Below are 13,484 nucleotides of genomic sequence, written 5' to 3'. Positions count from 1 at the left end.
CAATTTCTTTTTTTCCACTGATGTTAGAGCTGAATACCACTGTGTTCAAACTCTTCATTTTATGGATAAAGAAACTGAGGCAAGCAAATAAATATTACTCCCATAAAGTCACAGACCTAGTTGACGACCGAGCTAAAAGTGGAACCTCCACTCGCTATGACTCAGATATTTCCATAATACTGGGCTTCCGGGGCCTACTCAAGAAGGAGAAACTAACACGTTAGTCATACACAGGGACACCTCCAGTTTTCTGTCAGATCTTCGGATGAGAATGTCACTGCCTGGATAATCACAGGGACAACAAAGATTTCCGTTTCTGTCAGAAATACTGTCATGTAGAATATTTTAAAATTATGCTCTAGCACAGAAAGACTTTTCCTTAAAGATGCCAAATCATTTTCCTTCTTCTGAACATTTCAAATATAACTTATACATAATAAATGATTTTATTGTTTATATACAATAAAGCATTCAAGCACATTTTGTTCCAACTTTGTAAATAACCACCAGGGTGTCATCAAATTTTTCTCATGTTATAAGCAGATATCCACGCAATGAGGTTCAGAACACGTGTGGGCTTGCTCAGTCACTCAATTGTGTCCGCCTCTGTGACCCCATGGGCTGTATGTAGACCGCCAGGCTCCTCTGTCCATGGTGTTTCCCAGGCAAGAATACTGGAGTAGGTTGCTATTTCCTTCTCCAGGGGACATTCCCAACCCAGGAATTGAACCTGGATTTATAAAAATCAATGTAAACAATTATGTATCAGATATATGATACAAAAAGAAAATTAACATTAAAAATTTAAGATTTACTTTTCTTCTACCCCTTTGTATTTTATATAAAAACATATTAAAAGCTTAAAAAAAACTTTATATACAAAGTACCAAAATATAAATTTTCTATTAAAATCTTCATTTAAAAGATATAAAAGCATTTAAAAATATTTTACATTGTAGAACTTTTAGTGAGTAGACAGTTGGATACAGCATTTTTTATTTTATCTTAAACTTACCCCTCCTGTCCCCTTATAAAACAGAAAGACAGACTGGAGTTGGGAAAGGAATGTTTTGAAGCAAATGCATTCTTAACTAGCAGTGGAATACAGAGAAAGTAGGAGAGGACATATCCCCAACACAAAAGCATTACAGAAAGAGGTAGGAACAAGCCTAAAACCATGATTTCAGAACTAAGAAAAAGGAAAATCATTCAGATTTTTATAAGAAAAGGCTATTAGTGTTATACAGGGCTCAGTACAAAGCAGAGTCAGATGTGGGAGTTTCCATATATTATATTAAAATTTTGGTTTGACTTTCACTTAATGTAAGCATCAGCCACAATAAAAACAAGTGGTATGTTTACAGTATGGTCCTGGAGTTAAACAATCTACAACTAACTAGCTCCTAACTTCAATATGCTCAGTCTCCAAATAAAGTTAACATGAGCACATTTGTGGAAGGGTCTGCTACACAATGTGGAAAACTGAAAAGGTCTTTTGTTGGAGCCAAAAGGCACTGGCTAATGTTCAACAGCAAACAAAACAATGAATTTTTTATACTGCCAATAAATCAGAATGATTAAAGATCAGAAGCAAATTAGCAAAATTAAAGACAAGAATTTCAGGATGAAATGGTCACTGTTTAATCTCAGAGCATTACCAACATCTACAATTCTTAGCAGATTTAAAATTACAGCTTAGATTTTAGGAGAAACTGACACAGGGTTCTGCAAGTGAGCATTCACCTGAAGGGCTGTATGACAGTGTGTTCAATCTCAAGTCTGCAGTTCAAACAGTGTACTTCAGTATTCTTCTGAATTAATAAAATGCTTACAACTGTCAAAGTGACTTGCTTCAACGTATTTATATCTTTCTTTATATGACAAACATAGACAGTGTATTAAAAAGCAGAAACATCACTTTGCTGACAAAGTTCCATATAATCAAAGCTATGATTTTTCCAGTCATCATGTACAAATGTGAGACTTGGACCATAAAGAAAACTGAGCACCAAATTGATGCTTTTGAACTGTGGTGTTGGAGAAGACTCCTGAGAGTCCCTTGGACTCCAAGGTGATCAAACCAGTCAATTTCTAGAGGAAATCAACCCTGATAATTCATTGGAAGGACTGATGCTGAAGCTGAAGCTCCAATGCTTTGGCCACCTGATGTGAAGAGACAACTCATTGCAAAAAAAACCCCTAAGGCTGGGAAAGACTGAAGGCAGGAGGAAAAGGGGGCAACAGAGAATGAGATGGTTGGATGGCATCACCAACTCAACGGACTCAATGAGTTTGAGCACACTCCTGGAGATACTGAAGGACAAGGAAGCGTGGCTTCCATGGGGTCGCAAAGAGTCAGACACAACTTAGCAACTAAACAACAAATACAAATTTACCACTATTTCAGCATAGGCCTCACTACTTACATGCTGAAAAGGATAAGGCAAGGCCACACTACACCTTATTATGTCATCTGATTTCCATCCATCAATTTATGCATTCAACAGATTGAGCACTTACCACCTTCTGTATACAATGCTAGGTACTCGGATATGACATGACAAAGATGATTAGAAATAAACATCGACCTTGCTTTCATAGACTTTATTATCTAGCAGAGAATAGCCAATCAGTCACTCAAATACTTTTTTTGACAAAAAAGAAGGAAAAGAATCTATTGTGTTACTCTTATTTATTTCTAAGAACATAGAACTAGAACTCCTGGCTCTAAATTCACTATTCTACTACAACAACTCAGTTAAGTAGGTCATTTAATTTTTCTCTCATCTTACTCAAAACCCATTTTACACTGTTTATGTAACTACTCATCAGAATGTGCTGTAAACCACTTTACAACTTTTATTTTTAATTTCCCTTTGACGGTATGCATTTTTTAAATGTTGAAAAACCTTAGATTATTTTTCTAAACTTATTTTGTAACACCATCTAAAAAAGGAAAATGTCATTTTAAAATGCACCATATGAAAATTCCTGTCTATTCAAATGACATTCTGGAATGAATCACCTCCCAGTGCAGTCATTTTTTAAAATAGTAGGATTATACCATGTACATGCTGATTACTTAGGTAAGCTTCTTCCATTAATTTTGAAAACATTTTTCCTTCTCTCGATACCTTTTTAAAAAATAGGTTATCAACAGTAGAAATAATAATGTTCTTTTATAAAACAGGTAAAATTTAAAAACCACATATATGTTGATTAAAGTATGGTAACGAATGAACTTGCATAAATGCTGGAAGAAAGGACAGAATTAACAAAGATGAGTTAGCCACATTCTGGCCTTTGTTATTACCTCATCATTTTCCACCACCAAATTCAGGCATTCGAGCATTCTCTTCACTGCCCATATTCTCGTGTACTTACAGTTAGTTATGTCCTCATTATCAGGCTTTCCAGTGCAAAAGTACTTTCACATATTCCTAATGCACCAGCCTCTCTTTCTTTCACTTCCTTCCTTATCCATTGCAGATTCCTTGATTTGTCATTTCAATCATACTCCTAACATCTCTTTTCATTGTACCATTTGGCCAACTCAACTCTAGATGAAATTAACTACTGCGCTTCCTTTGTGCTTGCAGTGGAGTTTACAGCTTTGTAATTTATTAACACATTTAGGCCTGTGATCCATTTTGAGTTCACTTTTGTGAAGGATATAAGCTTTGTGTCTAGTCATTCATTTTGAATGGTATATATATCAAAGAGTGAGTGAGCATTCAGGCCTTCCTAAAAATTAGTCTTAATCAATGATAATATAAACATTTTCACATTGCATCAAATATACATTATTGAGTAGAATATAAAATTCACATAATTTGTAAGATTAAAATAGGTGATTTTAAGGAAATTTCAACCAGTGTTGGAATTCCAGGTGATGTGACACTTGAAGGGCAACTACGCCTTTGGAGGGGCTTCCCTGGTGGCTTAGTGGTCAAGAAGCAGCCTCTCAAGTAGGAGGTGTGGCTCAATCCCTGGGTCAGGAAGATCCCCGGGGAAGAAAATGGCAGCCCACTCCAGTATTCTGGCCTGGAGAATCCCACGGACCGAGGAGCCTGGCGAGCTACGGGCCATGGGGTCACAAAGAGTTGGACAGGACTTAGTGACTAAACGATAACTACACGCCTTTGGAAAATCAAATTACACCACACCTCTCTCAGTCATTGCTCGAAGGAAGGCTCAGTCCTAAATGGATCATGTGAAACTAACAATATTTTCCATGCATATGTGCTTTTAAAAATCCCTTAGTTCAAGAGTAAGTTTATTAAGCTTGTGCCAAAAATATAATTGTACTTTGGCCTCATACACTTCAGTATTGGTGGTGGTGGTGGTTTAGTCACTAACCTGTGTCCAACTCTTGCTCCCCATGGACTGTAGCCCCCCAGGCTCTTCTGTCCATGGGATTCGCCAGGCAGGAATACTGGAGTGGGTTGCCATTTCCTGCTCCAGGGGATCTTTCCCACCCAGGAGTCGAACCCAGGTCTCCTGCATTGCAGGCAGATTCTTTACTGACTGAGCCACGAGGGAATCCCACACTTCAATATTACTTGTCAGAAAAAAACATTCCAGAAATATTGCCATTTGCAACAACATGGATGGACCTATTATACTAAGTGAAGTAAGTTAAACAAAGACAAATATTATGATATCACTAATCTGTGGAATCTAAAAAGTAATGCAAATATATCTATTTACAAAACAGAAACATACAGACAAAGAAAACAAATGATTACCAAATGGGGAAGCAGGGGAGGGATAAATGAGAAGTATGAGATTAACAGATATACATTACCATATATAAAACAGATAAACAACAAGGATTTCCTATGTAAAACAGGGAATAATACTCAATATCTTGTAATAACCTATAATGGAAAACAATCAGAAAAATATATGTGTGTATGCATTCTTGGCTGTACACCTGAAATTAACACAGTATTGTTACTGTAAATCTATTGTACTTCAATTTAAAAAAAGAAACATCCCACCTCTGATGACACTAGAACAGTCAGTCAACAAACACTGGCTGGGCCTGGCACTGCCGGTATCGCTCAGTGCAGAGATGTCGCTCGTCGTTCAGCTGCTCAGTCATCTCTGGGTCTTTGCGACCCCATGGACTGCACCACGCCAGGCTTCCCTGTCCTTCACCATCTCCCGGAGTTTGCTCAAACTCACATCCATTGAGTTGGTGATACCATTCAGCCACCTCATCCTCTGTCATCCCCTTCTCCTCCGGCTTTCAATCTTTCCCAGCATCAGTCTTTTTCAATGAGTCAGCTCTTCACATCAGGTGGCCAAAGTATTGGAGCTTCAACTTCAGCATTAGTCCTTCCAGTGAATATTCAGGGTTGATTTCCTTTAGGATTGACTGATTTTACCTTCTTGTAGTCCAAGGGACTCTCAAGAGTCTTCTCTAACACTCTTGCTGGTAGCCTACAGCAAATGATGTGGCTCTGAGCTGTGTTGCTTGAAAAGAAAATCCAGGAAACTGTAGAGCTTTCTTTTGGGGTTAGATGGAAAACACTTCAGGATAGCTAAGAACACAGGCTCTAGAGTCAGATAGACCTGGGATTGGTGACACAGACAAGATAAACCTCTCTGAGCCTCAGGTTCACTCTCTGCAACACGGGAATAGTAATAGTACTTTCCTTAGAGAGTAGTTGTGTGGATTAGATGACTTACTGTATATAAAGCCCTAAGATTTCTGCTACTTAGGTCTTATAGTAGTGATGGCGGCTTGTTGGGATACCTGTGACTTGTGAGCTACAATGCATACAAGTGTTTCCTCACTGGCCTTTCTCTATATTCAAGAAGGGGCCTTTGAATTAGTGACACTGCAGCCTGCACAGGAGCAAATCCTAGTAAATAGTTTTTTAAAGGTCTTTGTAGAAGAAAAAAAAAATCAGTGGGAAGGAAGAAGTTTGTGAAAAAGAGAAAACTATGAATGTAACTAAAATTTTATTATGAAAAGAACAGCCACTGAACATATACAGCTATTTCTGCAATAAGTTAATTTCTTATAAAGGGCTTGTAGCAAATCAGAGTCAGTACAAATTTTTGCCCTTTAAGGAGCTCAGACAAAGTTATGGCTCTGTTTTTATCAATACTAAGGAAAGTACCAATTTTCTTCTTAAATTTTACAATGTCATCTGTTACACATTAATCATTAGTATTATAGCTCAAACTTCTTAAAGGAAAGGTACCACTGGAAAAAAAATCACAAATTACATGAATCAATACAAATTTACTGCTTCAATTTGTAGATGTAAAAACATAATCCCTGTACCTTGGTTTGGCATGGAAACACAGAGACGTTATGGAAAATAATAAGAAAACATTCACATTCTATAGCTAATATAATATATAAAGTCATAATAGACATACTGACTAGCAAACTATATGTTGAAAGGAGCAAGTATCATATCTTACCATTGAACTACTCTAAGATTCAAAATAACTATATGCCCAGTTACCAAGAGGAAATCTAAGGAGCTATGTGAATGTCTATGAAATAAGAGCAAAATCTGGGTAATTTCCCTCCAATTCCACAAAGCAAAGCAAAGATGTTCTATATTTTATTTAAAAGAGAGAAATAGGTACTTATAAGAAAGCATGCCAGTCCAAGGCTTCTCTGGTATCTAAAATAAAGCACAGAAAATTATTTTTAAATAAATTATCTAAATCTTCATTTAGTAGCTCAACAGTGAAATAAAATGTCTACTTAAGGCAACTTTTTACATATTTTTTTATTCCTGATAGCAATAAGCCTGGGACAAAGGCAGGCTTTCTTTCATTTGAAAATGAAAATCATACTCATTATCTGATCCCACATCAATTATAAATTCAGAAGAAACAAAATAAAATATTAATATGGATAGAAATGTACTTCCCCCATACATAAGCACTTGGGTTTATGAGTTCATGGGTATATGTGTATTTATGTGCATGTTAAGTGAAGATGAATATTTCTGAATAATACATGGTAATAGTACAAAGTTATCTTTACTGCTTTTTACAAATAAACTACAAGGTTTCTGAAGAGCAGTTCTGATTATAAATTGCTCCACTGTGGTAGAGCTCCTTAACAAGTATGTTATTCTTCCAGGGACCCTTTCTTTATTCGCAAAAGGCCTCAAGGGGATACGGGAAAAATAAGGTAACAGCCCAGTACATACCAACACAAATGTCACCACCTTTAAACACTTAAAATGCTTACAAAGAAGAGAAGGAAGGAAGGAAGATGGTGCCATTATTGTATTTTTTTTTTTTAGGTTACCAACAATCATTATGTGGCATAAATCAGGGGGATCCACTGTTTACATTTGATTACTTGTACTTATGACTCTTTTAGTGCTCTCTAAATGGTCACTATTTTAATTAACCTTTACAGATTTTATTTACCTTTCACAACAGTAAGAACCAAATACTAAGTCAAGCAGATTGGGGTGGGGGTGGGGAAGGGAGATAAACTAACAGTACCCTAGGCATTTTGTGAGAGTACATTAACTCTCTGTCAATCCTAACCACAAACCTGTTACGCAGGTACCCCACCCCCCCAACTCTGACCCATGAAAACAGACATTCAGAGAGGTTAATTGCCAGAGGTTATACAGATCAAACTGCTAGTCAGAGCCAGTTCTGGAATTCAAAGGTTTGTCTGATACCAAACAATTGATTGCTTATTTCCAGATATTGAAAGCATTGAATCAAGACATATAACAAAATCAGGAGTTCTGGATCAGCCAGAAAAGCAACAGAGATGGGAGGCAGTGAGGAAGGTAGTCTGTCTACAAGGCACATCTGAACACAAAAGTGGGCTGCAATAATAAACCAGAGATGACTACAATGAAAACTCTGTTTGGCCTCAACCCAAGGAAAAACAGCAGCCATTCCCAAGTTAAAGAAGGACTCTGTCAAGGTTACTGAGGCCTTCTCAAATGTTTCCGGCAGTTGCATTTAAGATGTGTTATAAGAGATCATGGAAAAGGAGTTACTCGAGGTGAACACAAGACTCCCAGGGAATGAAAATCAGTTCATGGAATAGAAAAATACAGATAGAAGAGAAAATACTGCAGTGGCAATAGTGATAGGATGTAGTGGTGTGGATTCAGAGATGTTTGTCTCTGAAGCACAGAAGATGTTTGTCTGGAAATGTCTTTATTTCACCTACACTATTTTGAAGGGTATCTTTGCTAGTTATAGAATTCGATGGTGGAGAACTGTTATTCAGGAATGCATCTTGAAGAACAACACTTTGCAGTCTTCCACCCCAAAACAGTAACTGAGGAGAAGACTATCCCAAGTAACTTCAGTTATTCAAAGAAATGCATCTTTTAAAACTTAATGATATTATGCACCAAGCATCTACTCTATGTCTGAAACACAGTACTGTACCACTAGTTTCTGAAATTGTGAAAAATGAGATTTTTAAATGGCTGCTACTTACATATTTTACAATTACAGAACTGCAGAGGGTCACTGTCAAGAGAGAAATACTAATTGAGTCACTGAAGAACAAAATAGTATATTGGGCACAGAGGACAGGAGTGGAAAATGTTCGCAAAGTTGAATAAATAAGAATGTTGAATGAGTCTAGAGTCTAAATGAGAAAAGCACAGTTATTAAAGTTATATTTTAAAAATCATAGAAAGTATATGTAACATATGAAAAATTATTTATTATTATACAATATAATTTTTTCCATATGTTTAAAATCTCATTACACTAGTGGCTTTCAAATTTTTGACTAGTATAGTAATAACTTCAGATTATGACCCAATACACACATATCAATACATGTAAATATGTTACTGATAAATGTCACAGAGTAATGTTTGTCCTTCTTATACACTGTGTACTAAGATATTTTTCTTTTCTTTTTATTTAACTTTTATTTTATATTGGAGTATGGTTGATTAACAATGCTCTGTTAGTTTTGGGTGTACAACAAAGTGATTCACTTATACATATACAAATAGCCATTCTTTTTCAGCTTACTAAGCTATTTTTTTATTCCAGTCTTTTTTTTTTAAACATATCAATGGAGTCCAACTAAAGTGATTTTATAACTTAACAAATATAGCCAAAAATCTCTGAAAAACATTGTATTGCCTCTCATGCTCCCTTCACATCCTCTCCTTTGCTCTCAGGCTCACCATCCTCAAAAAGACAAAAAACTGGTTTTCCTTACTGAAACCAAGCAATACATCAGTCATTAAAATACCTATGATGCTATGTGGTCTGGGCTACGTGGCACAAATAGTCAAACTGCTTAAAATTCTCATAGAAAGATGAAGCAAAAAACAAGCAGTGTTTCTGAAATCAATTATCTGATATACAGTCCAGTGAAAGAGCCATATAACACTTCACTAGGTCTAAACAATTACATTCTAGCTAACCAGAATTACCACTTCTGCAGAACTAGTTTAACAGCTAAAGAAAAGAAAGAAAGTCACTCAGTCACGTCCGACTCTCTGCAACACTGTGGACTGTAGCCCAGCAGGCTCCTCCATCCATAGGATTTTCCAGGCAAGAATACTGGAGTGGGTTGCCACTTCCTTCTCCAGGGGATCTTCCCAACCCAGGGATCCAACTTGGGTCTCCTGCATTGCAGCCAGACTCTTTAACATTTGAGCCGCCAGGGAATCCCCTTAAAAGCTAAACACCAAATTTAATATGTGCATTAGTTAAATATTTATTTGTACAAATTATTTGAACCTATGGATAACTCAATGCCACTTAGAAGTTTTATCTCTTCCAGCAAGCAATGAAGTACTTGGCATTTTTTTTTTTTAATGTATCAAATTTGCTGCAAGTTTTGTTAGTATAGTTCTCATTACCTTTTCCCACCTGCCCAAGAATTGAGAGCGAACTTTTGCAGCTTCCCTCATTTCCCATGGCATCTCACAATTCAGCCATGGTCTATAAATCAATACAAGTTTAACAAAACATTCTCATTACTATTTTAAAAAATACTTTAGTCAGCTGTAAGGAACTAGAAAATTTTGGCTAAAGTTTTAAAATACTAGTTATCTTCTCAACTGGACAGCAGTAAGCACCCTCTGTTGTATTTTGGTTTATTACTAGCAGAAGCAGAAGGTATTAAGAGGTGGCAAGAATACAAAGAAGAACTATACAGAAAAGATCTTCATGACCCAGATACTCATGATGGTGTGATCACTCACCAAGAGCCAGACATCCCGGAATGTGAAGCCAAATGGGTCTTAGGAAGCATCACTATGAACAAAACTAGTGGAGGTGATGGAATTCCAGTTGAGCTATTTCAAATCCTAAAAGATGATGCTGTGAAAGTGCTGCATTCAATATGCCAGCAAATTTGGAAAACTCAGCAGTGGCCACAGGACTAGAAAAGGTCAGTTTTCATTTCAATCCCAAAGAAAGGCAATGCCAAAGAATGTTTAAACTACCACACAATTGCACTCATCTCACATGCTAGCAAAGTAATGCTCAAAATTCTCCAAGCTAGGCTTCAACAGTACATGAACTATGAACTTCCAGATGTTCAAGCTGTGTTTAGAAAAGGCAGAGGAACCAGAGATCAAATTGCCAACATCCATTGGATCATCGAAAAGGCAACAGAGTTCCATAAAAACATCTATTTCTCCATCCTGGTTTATTGACTATGCCAAAGCCTTTGACTGTGCAGATCACAACAAACTATGGAAAATTCTTAAAGAGACGGGAATACAAGACCATCCAACCTGCCTCCTGAGAAATCTGTATGCAGGTCAAGAAGCAACAGTTAGAACTGGACATGGAACAACAGACTGGTTCCAAATCAGGAAAGGAGTACGTCAAGGTAGTATATTGTTACCCTGCTGATTTAACTTATATACAGAGTAAATCATTAGAAACGCTAGGCTGGATGAAGCACAAGCTGGAATCAAGATTGCCGGGAGAAATATCAATAACCTCAGATATGCAGATGACACCACCCTTATGGTAGAAAGTGAAGAAGAACTAAAGAACCTCTCGATGAAAGTGAAAGAGGAGAGTGAAAAAGTTGGCTTAAAACTCAACATTCAGAAAACTAAGATTATGGCATCTGGTCCCAACACTTCATGGCAAATAGATGGGGAAACAATGGAAACAGTGACAGACTTTATTTTCTTGGGCTCCAAAATCACCAGATGATAACTGCAGCCAGGAAATGAAAAGATGTTTGCTCCTTGGAAGAAAAGCTATGACCAATCTAGACAGCATATTAAAAAGTAGAGACATTACTTTGCCAACAAAGGTCCGTCCAGTCAAAGCTAGGGTTTTTCCCAATAGTCATGTATGGATGTGAGAGCTGGACTGTAAAGAAAGCTGAGCACCGAAGACATTGATGGTTTTGAACTGTGGTGTTGGAGAAGACTCTGCCAGGAGATCCAACCAGTCTATTCTAAAGGAAATCAGTCCTGAATATTCATTGGAAGGACTGATGCTGAAGCTGAAACTCAATATTTTGGCCACCTGATGCAAAGAACTGACTCATTGGAGAAGACCCTGATGCTGGGAAAGACTGAAGGCAGGAGGAGAAAGGGATGACAGAGGATAACATGGTTGGATGGCATCACCGACTCAATGGACATGAGTTTGAGTAAACTCCAGGAGTTGGTGATAGACAGGGAGGCCTGAAGTGCTTCAGTCCATGGGTTTGCAAAGAGTCAGACACGACTGAGCGACTCAACTTAACTGAACTACTGAATATAAGGAAATGTTTCAGATCTAAGAAATGTAAAAGTGTCTATGCCTTTTGCCTTACTCTAGTCCTTCCGCCTTCATCCTCTTTTCTACTCTTCCAAATTTCAAAGCATTTAATTTTGACACAAACTAAACTATCTTTAGTTGAATCCTCTCTTTATTGAGTGAAATCTATTTTTTTAAGAAAAGAGAGAATAAGATCTGTCTCACAAAGATTTGCCACAATAAAAGCCCACCCACTCAGGAAAATGGTGAGCCTTCTAATTAGCTACACTCTGTAGTTACCAATGAACTACAGAGTTGTAATTTCCTCTTCCTTTTAAGGAACCTCGCAACCACCTATGCAAAGATGGATCAACAGCCAAGGACAAACTGTTATCTGAGTAGGGGAAGAATCAGGAAACTAGTTTTTACCCATCATCACATCCCAGGAGGAAATGGCTGGCTCCTTCTGGATCATGAATATAGATAAGTACAGGCAGACTCTAAAATCTTAAGTAAATAATTGGCCCATTTAGTTTTTCTGGGACTGAAAAAGGATCACACTTTAAATTCTAAAGGTGAACTAATTCAGTTTCTGAATGCTGAAATACACCCTTAAATTCTCTGCAGACCTGGATCAATGGGAAGCACCATGTATCTTCTTATTTATAGTACTTCTCCTTAGCTTTTGAACACTCTCAGTTCATTCAAAACCTTCACATATATTCTTTTCAAAACACAATTCAAATTCTACCAGCTTGGCAAAAATCTCCATTAGCCTCCCAAATGAAAGACATTTTTCAATACTCTGAAATCCCCTCGCATTTTATCTGACCCTTTGAAGCATATTTACAGTTGCCTACACACATAGTTTATCTATCTACTATAACGTAAATCCCTGAGGACAAAAGGAGGGTATCATTCATCTTTATATCCCCAAAGTACATATCCCAGGGCCTTTTACAAGTTGGCATTCAGTCAATAATTGGTCAATACTTCAATCTTGGGCTCATATAAGAACCAGTTCCTACTGAAAACTGTTTATACAATACCTAGCACAACACAACCTGGGCAGGTTTTTTTATATGCCCATTTTATCTGCTGCTGTTAAGATTACAAAAAAAAATTGTTGTATGTATTTCTATATCTTACTACTTTACTTCTACTTTTAATAAACTTTATCCTGCATATCTACTAATTGCTTGTCACTAATATATTTACAAGTTTTTAAAAGTATAAAAATATAAAAATATAATATATATATTTTTTGCACTCAAATAAATGTGTTTAATTAGTCACTACATAAGCAAAATAATAATTTCCAAATACCTATGAGGCCCATGCCTCTCAGTGGCCACTGAGGTAAACACACTCCATCCCTTACAAACACCAGTGATTGGAAGAGGGGAAGAAGAGACATACCACTAGATACTGTACTTAAGTCCTCCTGTCTGATTACTATTAAGAAGTTCAACATCAGATATTCTGTTTTTAATAATAAAACAAAAGGTCAATAAAATACATTGACAGTGTAGGTTCCTTTCACACAGATGATCTTCAGCAGGCTCTGTACAGACTGAATTGATAGGGAGAGAGAATAAGCACCCTTCTAGACTCAAGTCCTAGGTTCTAGGTGGGAGAAGGGGGGATATACAGAGGTCAAAATAACAATCCTCATAATCAGGTGCTTTGCAATCATCCTAAATGAGCAAATAAAAACCAGTACACATGGAAAAAAAAAAGCAAGAAAACTATACAAATAATTCAGAGATAAGCCATGT

The 13,484-nt window shown here is 36.9% G+C and overlaps 1 protein-coding gene across 3 annotated transcripts in view; it reads right to left on the bottom strand.

The window, feature by feature from the left end:
* NME7 (NME/NM23 family member 7) overlaps window positions 1-13,484 on the bottom strand; it is a 232,121-nt gene that overhangs the window by 196,614 nt on the left and 22,023 nt on the right. The window lies entirely within an intron of this gene.

This window comes from Odocoileus virginianus, chromosome 11 (genome assembly GCF_023699985.2).
Source record: "Odocoileus virginianus isolate 20LAN1187 ecotype Illinois chromosome 11, Ovbor_1.2, whole genome shotgun sequence".
In the NCBI taxonomy this organism is placed as follows: domain Eukaryota; kingdom Metazoa; phylum Chordata; class Mammalia; order Artiodactyla; family Cervidae; genus Odocoileus; species Odocoileus virginianus.
This window is presented reverse-complemented; position numbering and strand designations above follow the sequence as displayed.